Source organism: Verruconis gallopava (assembly GCF_000836295.1).
Source record: "Verruconis gallopava strain CBS 43764 unplaced genomic scaffold supercont1.70, whole genome shotgun sequence".
Lineage (NCBI taxonomy): Eukaryota > Fungi > Ascomycota > Dothideomycetes > Venturiales > Sympoventuriaceae > Verruconis > Verruconis gallopava.
The window spans coordinates 1-15,005 of NW_015622206.1; positions in this window are offsets into that span (position 1 = coordinate 1).

The following is a 15,005-nucleotide window of genomic DNA, read 5'->3' on the forward strand; positions in this document are numbered from 1 at the left end:
CTTTACAAAACTGAGGTAGGTCCTGTTGCTTATATAGACCAATTACCCCGCTTTTCATACAACCTCGGTTAGTTGAATACCTCGGTTATTACCTAATACCTGAATGACTAATATTTCATTCTGTTATTCAAGAAATATATTATAGATCTCATTCTGGATTAACAGAACTAGTAATAACCGCTCTATTTTTAATTACTTGATTAACTGAAATTAAGTTAACCTATAATTCTAGAATATAAAGCATATTTTTTAGGATAGCTGGTTTATTAGTACTAGTAAATATAATACTAATATTACCTACTCTTAAGGGCTTTATTAATAATCTATTATTCCCCTAGATAATTATCTTATTTATAGGTATAATAGATTAGAATATATCTTTTCTATTATAAATATAAATAGTAGCTTCTGAATCTAGTACCTATTTAATATTAAATTTAGTTTTTAATACCTAATTAGTAATAAAGATTGACTCTTCCTTATTATCTAATTTTGAGGTATTATTTATTATCTTAGGCTTTAATTCAGGGTACTTTATTTAGTATTTTTCTTCTATATACCCTTTTTTATTACAAGATATGTATTTAGGTTTCTTAAGCTTATTACTTTTAGTAGGTAGAGTTATTTTTATATCTACTATATCTTTAATATCAGCCTTTTTACCTAATCTCTTGCTTTTTATCCAGCAGCTAACTAAATATCTAATCTAGATCTATTTCTTTCTTAAATAACCTTATAGTTATGTAATTATAGCTACTGTATAATTATAATCTGACCTTAGATTATTTAATATAAGTGCTACTATAAACTTAGGTAGTAGTACTAGATTAGATAAAGCTAAGGTAATTAAGAGCCTTTTATATTATAGATATAAACCTCTATATTATTTTTACTAGATTTAAATATAATATTTATTAGCTCTTTATAGCCAATAAATTTAGCACTAAATCCTTATTAACTATATAGTTTTTTAAGGTTATTCCATAATATATTAGTGTCACTAATATACCTTAATTATAATAATGGCCTATCTCCTAATATAAGTTTAATTAAGGTACTGTACTGGGGAAAATGGTTCATACTCTGAAGGGCATCACGTGACACAGGAGCAAGGGTCTTAGATGTTATATGATATGGCAAGAATATATAAGAAAAGAAGGATAAAAAAGATAAAAGGGGGAGATATATAACTTTAGATAAGAATAAGATAATAGAAACCAGCTTTACTTTACCTTATATAGAACTTTACCCTATTTTACCCTACTTTACCTTACTTTATTTTACTTTATCTTTACTTTACTCTTCCCTATTTACTTTATCTTCTTTTATACCCTTATCCTAACTATCTTATCTTATTTCTAAGCTTCTTTATAGTTCCTATCTATAGGAGGCTTCTCTCTCCCTCTTAATTTTCTTATTTTTAGGAAGGCCTTGACAGGTATATTAATTTTGATTAGAGATGCTACTTAATATATCATGGAGTCTCCTTCTTACTATAAAAGAGCCTATTTAACCTCTATTCCCTTATTATAATCAGTTCTTCTACTTAATATATCTGTATTAGTATTAAGTTTCCTACTCCAATATTTAATCTTGCAATTAAATAACAATAATTTACATAACTATTTTAGCTATTATCTATTTAACACTTTAGTAGTGGTGAAGTTTTAGAGATTCTAGTAATTTAACAAGACTAAGAATATATTCTTTATGTCTTCTAAATAATATTACTAGTATTTAAGTATATTAATAATTACTAGTAATTCCTAATCTAATATAGAGTACTTAGTTTCTACATCTATAAATTTTCTTAAGTAATAGGCTACTAGTTACCATAGCCTATCTTTATCCTGTTAACTTAGGACTACTCCTAGAGTATATTTAGAAGCATCTATCTTAACTCTTATCAGCTTTTTCTTATTAAATAATTATAATATTAATATAATTATAACTAATTTCTTAAGCTTATTAAAGGCCTTTTAAGTATCCTTAGTTCACTAAAACTTCTAGGAAGTAATACTAGTATTGTGAGGAACGGAGTAGGAACATACGCACGGTATAGCTGCGCTCAGGCCGCGGGTCACGTGCTCCAGGGGGAAGCAATATTTAAACTATATATAATATCTATTTTAATTTTACTCTTTAATTATTAGTTTTAATACTAATCTATATTTATTACTCCCTATCCTGATATTATACTTATATTTACCCTTCATAATTTTAATAACTTTTTACTAAAATAAAGGTATAGGCCTAATATTAGGATATTAGAATAATTATATAATAATAGTATTTCTATACCTATTATTAAACTAGAATCCTTATTATTAATATTATTAATTAATAAATAAATTAGAAAATTAAAGAAAAGAGAAGCAGACCTTTAAAGGAAGATCTAACTTAAAAAGTTAAAAGAGAAAGTAGTATAAATAAAGATTATAATTAAAAAGTAATTAATTTATAATACTTTTACTATTATTAAAGATAATTAACTAGAGAATATTAATACTAAAATCCTTAAATTAATACTACTAAATACTTTATTTTAAAGGAAGGATATCTACTTAAAGAACCTTCTAGAATATAAGGGGAAAATATTATAAGAGTATATTAATTAGATTAACTATACTATAAATATATTTTAACTAATATCTAGAAGATTTATATAAGAAAATATTTAGATTACCTAAACCTAATAATTTCTTATAAGCTCTTTAAGGATAACTTGGTCTAACTATACCAGAAATAAAGAAGATAAGCTAAGTATATAGGAAGAATTTATAATATTCCTACTTAATAAATTTAAAGATTTAGGAAACTGTAAGCTAAGTATCTATATAGTATATACTTAAGTAACCTAAAGGAAGGGCTAAACTATAGCTAACTTTAAAGCATACCTTACCTCTTTAAAAGCCTAGATAACCATTATATAGATAGAGAAGGAGAAATATAATAACCTTATTATAAAATTTAAATTAGATTTATAGTATTATCTAGTAAATTTATTAATAATATTAGAGATATATAGTAGTGTTATAATACTACTTATAAAATAGGAGAAAACTAAGAAGAAAATAGAGATAGAGATAGTGAATATAAGCTTAAAATAAAAGTTCAGCGATAGTAATATATTCCTTAAGTATAATTAAAGTAGAGAACTAGTAAATCTAAAATATAAGTTAAAAGACCCTAAACCATCTATTAATAAAAAGAAAGAGTTAAAAATAAGATATTATAAATATAATAAGTTTAGATATATAATATAAGACTGTTGTAAACCAAAGGGAGAAGTAACTAATAAAGGAAAAGCGTTAGGATTATATTAATCTTTATATATATAACTTATATAGAACTTAAAGTTATAGAGAAAGTAATTAATATAAATAGGATAATTAAGGGCCTTACTAATAGTAAGAATATTAAAATTATATTAGACTTAGGAGCTGATATTAGCCTGATAACACTAAGACTTATAGAGGAGCTTAATCTCCTAGAAGCAGATATATATATACCTTACCTATATTAGGGGGGTATTACAGATATTAACTGCTTTAGGGTATATAAAATTAAACTATATTTGGAAGACTTAAATAAAGTTAAAAAGACTATACTAGTAATTATATTTATAGTAGATTAAGGGTAATTATATATTATCCTAGGTATACCTATTATAAAGTAATAAGATATTCTCCTTAATATAGGATAGGAGAAATAGTATTTTAAAGATATAGTACTAACAGTATGTATAATAAGTGTAGAGGAAGAAATTAATAAAGATAAGTATTATAGTATACTTCTCCTAAGTATAGAGCTAAAGAAGGCATAAATAGAATATATACTATCTAATAAATTATAAGATTTTATAAATATCTTTAAAAAAGAAGTTATAATAATATTACTAAGCTATAAAAGTATAGATTATATAATTAAGATAATAGTAAAATTACTGCACTATCTAATCTATTATATATTAGTAAAGGAGCTTAAGGCTCTCAGAGAATATCTTAGCAAGATACTATAGAATAGGTGGATAAGGCCCTCCACGAGCCCTATAGGCGCACCTATTCTATTTATGCTAAAAAAGAATAGTAAGCTATACCTATATATAGATTATAGAAGCCTTAATAAAGTCACCATTAAGAATAAAAACCCCTTACCACTTATTTTAGAGATCCTGGACTGACTAAGTGGCGTAAAGATTTTTATAAAGCTAGATCTTAAAAATATATATTATAGAATATATATTAATGAAGGCTATAAGTAGAAGACAGTATTTCGCACGCGCTATAGCCACTATAAGTACCTGGTAATACTATTTAGCTAGGCCAATACACCCACAATATTCCAGGCATATATTAATAGGGTGTTAGGGAACTATATTAATATTATATATATTATATACTTTAATAATATCCTCATCTACTTAGAGGACTAGGAGTCCTATATATAGGATATGTATATAATACTAATACAGCTATAAATATATAACTTATATTATAACCTTAAAAAGTATAAGTTCTTTACTAATAAGATTAAGTTTCTTAGCTTTATGGTCAGGATAGATAGTATGCGCATAAATAGAGTAAAAGTAATAACTATTAAGGAATAGCCTATACTAATAACCTTAAAGGAAGTATAAATATTCCTTAGGTTTTGCAACTTCTATAGATAATTTATTAAAGATTACACAAAGATTATAAGGGGCTTAACTAACCTTATAAAGGGAATAAAAAATAGTAAGCTAATAAAACTATTTAAATAGACTAAAAGTATAGAGTAGTTATTTTAGATACTATAAGATATATTTATAATAGTACCATTTATCAGATATTTTAATCCAGAACTACTAATTAGGGTAAAGATAGATATATCGCAATTCGTGATAGCAGGAATATTATCCTAATATAATAAAGAGGGCTAATAGTGCCTAGTAGTATTCTATTTATATAAGATAAAAGATACTGAAATAAAGTATAAGATATATAATTAAGAGTTATTTATAATTATAGAGTATTTCAAGTAATAGAAGTACTATCTGGAGGGAAGTACTACTCTAATTAAAGTCTATATAGACTATAGAAATCTAACCAGACTTATAAGGGTTATATAGCTTAATAGTAGGTAAGCCAGATAGGCTATACTATTAGCAGGGTATGACTTTGTCCTTCACTACTATACAGGTCCATCTAATCCTATAGATATACCTTTAAGATACCTAGACTATATAATAGAAGAAAGACTATTAGATAACCTACTTCTAATACTACGCTAAAAGTTGGCAGTATTACTAGAAAGTACTATATATGTAACCCTAGTACTTAAAAATAGATCAAAAGTAATTAGGTATATAGGGTAATAGCCAGGGACTAGTCCAGAGTGTAGGGAGGTGAGCCCCTATAGTAATACTATAACTACAGCCTTATATAATCTTTATATATCCTAAATATAGGAAGAGTATAGGTATTATGGGCAGTGAATAGCAGGGTAAGTAAGGAGAAGTACTTACCTATATTATATTATTATAAGAGCTATAGAAGGTAAAGCAGCCTATATAGAAAAGGAGATCCCTGATATTCTATAAGAATTATAAGCTTAATATAAAATTACTAAAAGCAAGTATAATATATTAGAAGAGTAAATTAGAAAGAGGGCGGGTAATTAATTAGTAAACCATCAGGATATCCTATTATTCTAAGGTTAAACCTACATACTAGATAACCTGGTAATAAAGTTTAAGCTTATAAAAAAGTACTATAATAACCTTTATATAGGACACTTCGGAGCAACCAAAATGGTTAAACTCTTAAGTAGAAAATACTATTGGCTATCTATATATTAGAACATGTAAGAATATATATAAATATATAATATATACTAGTGGGTAAAGGTGAAGAGATACCACCTATATAGTAAATTATAGGCACTACCTATACTAGAATATCTATAGATAGAGATTACTATAGATTTTATGAGTGGTATCCCACTATCTAAGTATAATAGTAATATATATAATATTATCTTAGTAATTATTAATAGATATATAAAAATAGCACTCTATATCCTAACTATAAAAGATTATATAGCTATAAATATTACTAATATACTATTTAATAGGGTTATAAAAAGCTTTAGCTTACCTAAGGGTATTATCTTAAACTAAGATCTGAAATTCATAAGTAAATTCTAGTCAGAATTATACTATATATTATATATATATAGATATATAGGAACCATATTCTATCTATAAACTGATGAACAGATAGAATACCAAAATCAAATAATTTAGGAATACCTGCGCACATACTACAGAGAGCACCTGAAAATATAGGCAAAACTATTACTAATTACTAAATTAATATATAATAATAATATTAATATATTAATAGATATAACCCTATTCTTTATACTATATAGGTTTTATTTAAAAGTCTATTATAATATTAAGAATTAAAAATAAGTACTAGATATATAAGAGTAAGTAAAGCAATTTTATAATATCTATAAGAAGCTAGAAGAATACCTTACTAATATAAGCTAAGAGTAAGTAAAATACTATAATTATAGGTATAAACTAATAATATTTAAAATAAATAACCTTATCCTACTATTAATAAAATATCTATATTTAAGGTATTAGAGTAGGAAACTTATACTATATTTTATTAGATTATTCAGAGTCCTTAAACCAGTTAATATATAAATATATTAACTATAGCTACTAGTATTATGGAAAGTCTAGAATATATTTTATATCTCTTTACTAGAAAAATACTATTAATATATAGGTAGTAATAATATAGTGGATTACCTACTACTCCCAGAAATTATTAATAATAAGGAAGAATAGGAGATAGAAGAAATCCTTAATAATAAGAAGTATAAAAATAGTATATAATACTTAGTTAAATAGAAGGGTTACCCTATAGAATATAACTAATAATTGCTAAGGGAAAACTTAGATAATATATAGGAGAAGCGTGATAAATTCAACAACTAGTTAAAAAGAAGATATATATAGAATATAAGAGATAAATAATATATACTATATATTAAAAAAAATTATACTAAATATATTATATAAATTAAAGATATAAGGACTATATTGGAAGAAAGCTCTATAATAGAGCTCTCTGTTAGGAATACTTTCCCAATACCGACTAGCCTCACTAATGTTAGCCACTTCGGAAGGGTTTAGCTTCCTAGAGTAAAGGAATAAGATATAATAAGAGCTTATTATAGAAGGAATATAATAAGATAGTTATATTTATAACTTAGAATAGTCTAAGCTTTAAGAGTATAAGAATATATTTAAACTAACTACTAGGTAAACTAGATAATTAAATTATGAAGAAGTGCAATACCAGTAGAGATAGGATATTTATATAGACTTTATTCTTAATATCCTTATTACCTTATTTACTATAATTATTTTAATTATTCTTAAATAAAATAATTATTTCTACTAATTAGTAATACCCTAATTATTAACTATTTGCTAATATACTTATTCTATTTATTATTAAATAGAATAATTATAATTATTCCTTATATAACTACTTATATATTACTCTATAATACTATTCCCCTCCTTAATAAGCTTATTCTAAGTTTTAGTACTTAAAAAGTTTAGTAATTACTAAGAGGAAAATAAAGATATTTTTGAATTCTTTTCTTCACTATAAATATCTTGCTTCTAAATTTAAGGAGTCCAGAAGTATTATTATTCTTAATTATAAGTATTATTTAATCTATAGCCTAACTTATATTACTATATCTTCTTTAAAAAGTATTAAATATATAAACTATACTTATAAGGATATAAAGTATATTAATATATTATAGGAAGTTCTTAATAAAACTAGAGAGGAAGCTAAATTAGCTATAGAAAAGAATCTTAAGAAGTTATCTAAGCTAAATACTATATAATAGAAACTTCTAGCTTAACTTTCCCAGAATTGGAAAATTTTAAAGGTAGCTAAGGGTTATATAAAGGTAAAGGTAATTTATTTAATAGATAAATTAAAAGAGGAAGAAGAAGCAGAATAGGTAAGGAATAGTGGTTACTCTAATAGTAAGCTATATAAACTTATAAATAACCTTATTATCTTTAGTTAAACTATTAGAAATTAAGAGGTTTTAAGTATATTAGATTCTTATAATAATACTATAATAGCTTAAATAGATAGTTAAGATTTTTGTATAATTTTTAAGTATTTTCTTCTAGTAGGTAACCTGTAAGGGGTGAATGTAAGTGTGATATCAGGATAGGGAGCAATAAGTATGGATTAGTATTAAAACTGATAACTAAGGAGTTAAACTAAGGTAAATACTATATATAACTTAAATACTACTTCCTCCTAAAGTATATAACCTGCAGCCTAAGCGTAGCTATACTATATATATATTCCTACTCTATTCCTTATAACTCTTCCCCCCCTTCCATAGTCTGGTCCCCAGACTTACCAAGATTATATTCCTCTACTGGTATAATATTATATTAGGTATATTCTATCTATTACTTCTATTATTTATTATTATTATTATATTTTAATATTATACTATATATATTATTATATTTATTATTATTATATAATAATAATATTATGGTTTTAATATTTAATAAAGATATAAATTCTTTTTATATCCTAAAGTTTATTCTTCTATTATTTATATATATATATATATATATATATATATACTTATATATATATACACACACACATACACGCACATATATATATATATAAAAATAATATTTTTATGGCGGTCAGCTATTTATTCATCAGGGGCAAGATAGGGTCCGTCAATGCCTCGCTCCTCGGGTGCGGGTTATAGGCATTCCTTATTTTATTCCTAAACTCCTTCTTCACTAATATTTATACTACTATTATTAAGTTCTTAATGCAGTAAAGCAAGTTCTGGGTATAGGTATGCTCCCTACCTTCACTCCCTATCTCCTTATTTTCTAACCCTTATACTACTATTATTAGTATCCTAGTATGGTATAGTAAGTTTAAAGTACTAATATTATAATAATAGTATTAAGGTGCTAGAGCCTACCAGTTACTATTACTAGGTTATTTTTAAGGTAATAGAATTATTATCTCCTTAAGGTAGGGGTAAAACCCTACCTCAGCTAGGGGAGGGGGATAAGGTAGAGGTGGATATTTTTATCTACCTCTGATATAGTAAGGATATTAACCTTATTCTTATATATAATATATCTATATTTTAGAAGTATATTAGATACTTATACTAGTATTATAAGTATAAAGAGGTTTAAGTTCTACTATTATTATTATATTTCTATTACTTTATTTTATAATTTATAGGTCCCTCTATAATTTAGCTACTATTTAGCCTAACTTATTAAGCTTACTAGAGCTTTAAAGGATTTTAAGGAGGGTATTATATTAACTATCAGGGTTAATTAAACTAAATATATATATATATTTATATATTATAAAATAGTGGTTAAAGCATTTATTATATATAATAACTATCTAGGCAGTTACTACTACCTAATATTAGAGGTAATATTTTATAATCTATTAGGTTAAATATAGTAGTTAGTTTAGGGTATAAATACCCTAGCTAGCATTCTATCCTTACCTGTTAATATAGCTTACTACTAATATATTAGTTCTGCTAATTCTGTATAGGCTACTATATTACTAGGTTATTTAAGGGGTATCCCTTAAATTCCTCTTAAGCTTATCTTCTTATCTTATTATTATGGTTACTAGGCCTTCTAGCCTAATTCTTCTTTTAATTGCGCCCCCTTTTCTTACCAGTAGCGTCACGCTGCCGCTTCTTCCTTATCTATAGTAAACTTATTAAGCTTAAATAGCTTTACCTCCTATTATTATAAGGGTTCTATTATAGAGCTTTCCTCTAATTTTTCTGATTAAGGATATAGTCCTTATATCTTTAATTTATATAATATCTTTAGTATAATTTCTTTTAATATATAGTATATATTATTTATTTTTTATATTCTATATATATCTTCTTTTTAATTAGTTATTAAATTTATCACGCTTCCCCTATATATTATCTAAGTTTTCTTTTAGTAACCACTAGTTATATTCTATAGGGTAACCCTTCCACTTAACTAGGTATTATATATTATCTTTATACTTTTTCTTATTAAGGATTTCTTCTATCTCCTATTCTTCCTTATTATTAATAATTTCTAGGAGTAGTAAATAATCTATTATATTATCACTATCTATACACTAATAATACTTTTCCAATAGAGAGATATAAAATATATTCTAGACTTTCTATAATACTAGTAGCTATAGTTAATATACTTATATATTAACTAGTTTAAGGACTTAGAATAGTCTAATAATATGTGGTATAAGTTTCCTACTTAAATACTTTAGATATAAATATTTTATTAATAATAGGACTAGATTATTTATTTTAAATATTATTGGTTCATACCTATAGTTATAGTATTTTGCTTACTCTTGGCTTATATTAGCCAGGTGTTCTTCTAGCTTCCTGTAGATATTATGGAGTTGCTTCACTTATTCTTGCATATCTAGTACTATATTTTAATTCTTAATATCGTAATAGACCTCTAGATAAAACCTATATAGTATAAAGAATAGGGTTATACCTATTAATATATTAATACTGTTATTATATATAAATTCAGTAATTAATAGCAGTTTTACCCATATTTTTAGGTACTCTCCGCAGTATGCACGCAGGTATTCCTAAATCATTTAATTTTAATATTCTGTCTGTCTGTCAGTTTACAGATGGAATGCAGTTCCTATATATCTATATTTATATAATATATAGCATAGTTCTAACCAGAATTCACTTATAAATTTCAGGTCTCAGTCTAAGATAATACTCTTAGGCAAGCTAAAACTTCTTATAACCCTATTAAGTAGTATATTAGCAATATTTATAGCTATACAATCTTTTATAGTTAGGGTATAAAATACTATTTTTATATATCTATTAATAATTACTAGGATAGCATTATATATACTACTATCGCGTTTAGACAGCGGGATGCCACTCATAAAATCCATAGTAATCTCTATCTATAGATATTCCGGTACAGGTAGTACCTATAATTCACTATATAGGTAGTATCTCTTTATCTTTACCTGCTGGCACACGTTATATATCCATATATATTCTTGCATATCCTGGCGTATTAATAGCTAGTAATACTTTCTACTTAAGAGTTTAACTATTTTAGTTACTCTAATATATCCTATATAAAGGTTATTATAGTACCTTCTTATAAACTCAAACTTTACTGCCGGGTCATCCAGTATATAGGCTTGACCCCAGAATAATAGGATATCCTGATAATTCACTGACTAATTACCTACCCTCTTCCTAACTTACTCTTCTAATATATTATACTTATTTTTAGTAATTTCATATTAAGCTTATAGTTCTTATAGAATATTAGGGATCTCCTTTTCCATATAGGCTGCTTTACCTTCTATGGCTCTCACAACAACACAATATAGGTAGGTGCTTTTCCCTACTTGCCCTACTATTTGCTACCTATAATACCCATACTCTTCCTATATTTAGGATATATAAAGACTATATAAGGCTACAGTTATAGTATCACTATAGGGGCTCGCCTCCCTATACTTTAGACTAGTCCCTAGCTGTTACCCTATATGCCTAATTACTTTTAATCTATTTTTAAGTACTAGGATTGTATATATAGTACTTTCTGGTAATACCACTAACTTTTAGTATAGTATTAGAAGCAGGTTATCTAATAATCTTTCTTCCATCATATAGTCTAGGTGTCTTAAGGGCGCATCTACGGGATTAGACAGACCCGCACAGTAATGAAGGATAAAGTCATACCCTATTAATAATATAGCCTATCTGGTTTACCTACTATTAAACTACGCAACCCTTATAAGTCTAGTTAGATTTTTATAATTTATATAGACTTTAATTAGAGTAGCACTTCCCTTCAGATAGTACCTCTACTACTTGAAATACTCTATAATCATAAGTAACTCTTAATTATATATCTTATACCTTATTTTAGTATCTTTTATCTTATATAAATAGAATACTACTAGGCACTATTAGCCCTCTTTATTATACTAGGATAATATCCCTGCTATCACGAATTACAATATATCTATCTCTACCCTAATTAGTAGTTCTAGATTAAAATATCTGATGACTGGTACTGTTATAAATATATCTTATAATATCTAAAATAACTACTCTATACTTTCAGTCTATTTAAATAATTTTATTAATTTACCATTTTTTATTCCTTTTATAAGGTTAGTTAAGCCCCTTATAATCTTTGCATAATCTTTAATAAATCATCTATAAAAATTGCAAAACCTAAGGAACATTTATACTTCCTTTAGGGTTATTAATATAGGCTATTCCTTAATAATTACTACTCTTACTCTATTTATATATATACTATCTATTCTAACTATAAAGCTGAGAAACTTAACCTTATTAGTAAAGAACTTATATTTTTTAAAGTTATAGTATAGGTTATATATTTACAGCTGCGCAAGTATTACACACATATCCTACACATAGGATTCCCAGTCCTCTAAGTAGATAAGGATATTATTAAGGTATATAATATATATGGTATCAATATAGTTCCCTAATACCTTATTAATATATATCTGGAATATTACAGGCATATTGGCTAAGCTAAACAGTATTACCAGGTACTTATAGTGGCCATAGCGCATACAAAATACTGTCTTCTATTTATAGCCTTCCTTAATATATATTCTATAATATGTATTCTTAAGGTCTAGCTTTGTGAAAATCTTTGCGCCACTTAGTCAGTCCAGGATCTCTAAAATAAGTGGTAGGGGGTGTCTATTCTTAATAGTGACCTTATTAAGGCCTCTATAGTCTATATATAGGTGTAATTTATTATTCTTCTTTAATATAAATAGAATAGGTATGCCTGCAGGGCTTATAGAAGGCCTTATCCACCTATTCTATAGCGCCTTGCTGAGGTATTCTCTAAGAGCCTTAAGCTCCTTTACTAATATATAATAGATTAGATAGTATAATAGTTTTATTATTATCTTAATTATATAATTTATACTTTTATAGCTTAGTAATATTATTATAACTTCTTTTTTAAAGATATTTGTAAAATCTTATAATTTATTAGGCAGTATATATTCCACTTACGCCTTCTTTAGCTTTATATTTAGGAGAAGTATACTATAGTATTTATCTTTATTAATTTCTTCTTCTGCACTTATTATGCGCACTATTAATATTATGTCTTTAAAGTACCACTTCTCCTATCCTATATTAAGGAGAATATCTTATTACTTTATAGTAGGTATACCTAGGATAATATATAATTGCCTTTAGTCTACTGCAAATATAATTACTAGTATAATCTTTTTAATTTTATTTATATCTTATAAATATAGTTTAATTTTATATACCCTAAAGCAGTTAATATCCGTAATGCCCCCCTAACACAGGTAAGGTATGCGTATATCTGCTTCTGGAAGGTTGAGCTTTTTTATAAGTCTTAATATTATTAGGCTAATATTAGCTTCTAAGTCTAGTATAATTTTAATATTCTTATTATTAGTGGGGCCTTTAATTATCCTATTTATTTTAATTACTTTCCCTATAGCTTTAAGTACTGTGCGGGTTGTATATATAGAGATTAATACAACCCCTATGCTTTTCCCTTATTAGTTATTTCTCCCTTTAGTTTATAATAGTCTCGTGCTATATATCCGAACTTATTATACTTATAATATCTTAATTTTAATCCTTTCTTTTTATTAGTGGATAATTTAGGGTCTTTAGGCTTATATTTTAGATTTACTGGTTCCCTACTTTAATTATACTTAGGGAATATATTACTATTGCTAAACTTTTATTTTAAGCCTATATTTACTATTTCTATCTTTATTTTCTTCTTAGTTTTCTCCTACCTTATAAGTAATGTTATAATATTACTATATATCTCTAATATTATTAATAGGCTTACTAGATAATACTATAAGTCTAATCTAAGTTTTGTAATAAGGTTATTGTATTTCTTTTTTTCTGTCTATATAGTAGTTATCTGGGTTTCTAAGGAGGTAAGATATACTTTAAAGTTAATTATAATTTAGCCCTTCCTTTAGATTACTTAAGTATATACTATATAGATATTTAGTTTATGGTTTCTTAGGTCTTTAAGTTTATCAAGTAGGAATATTATAAGTTCTACCTATATATTTAGTTTATCTTTTTTATTTCTGGTATAGTCAGACTAAGTTATCCTTAAGGAACTTATAAGAAATTATTAGGCCTAGATAACCTAAATACTTTCTTATATAAATCTTTTAAGTATTAGTTAAAATATATTTATAGCGCAGTTAATTTAGTTAGTATACTCCTATAATATTTTTCCCTTATACTTTAAGAGGTCCTTTAGGTAGATATCCTTCCTATAAGATAGAGTACTTGGTGGTATTGGTTCAGGGGTTTTAGTATTAGTATTCTTTAATTAGCTATCTTTAATAATAGTAAGGGTATTATAAATTAACTATTCTTTAATTATAGCCTCTATTTATATTATTCTCTCTTTTAGCTTTTTAAGTTAGATCTTTCTTTAAAGATCTGCTTCTCTTTTCTTTAGTTCCCTAATTTGCTCGTTAATTAATAGTATTAATAATAAAAATTCTGATTTAATAATAGGTATAGAGATACTATTATTATATAGTTATTCTAATATCCTGATACCAGGCCTATGCCTTTATTTTAGTAAGGAGTTATCAGAATTATAAGGGGTGAATATAAGTATGATATCAGGATAGGGAGTAATAAGTATAGATTAGTATTAAAATTAATAACTAAGGAGTTAAACTAAGGTAAATACTATATATAGCTTAAATACTGCTTCCCCCTGGAGCACGTGACCCGCGGCCTGAGCGCAGCCGTACCGTGCGTATGTTCCTACTCCGTTCCTCACATAACCTTTCTACTTT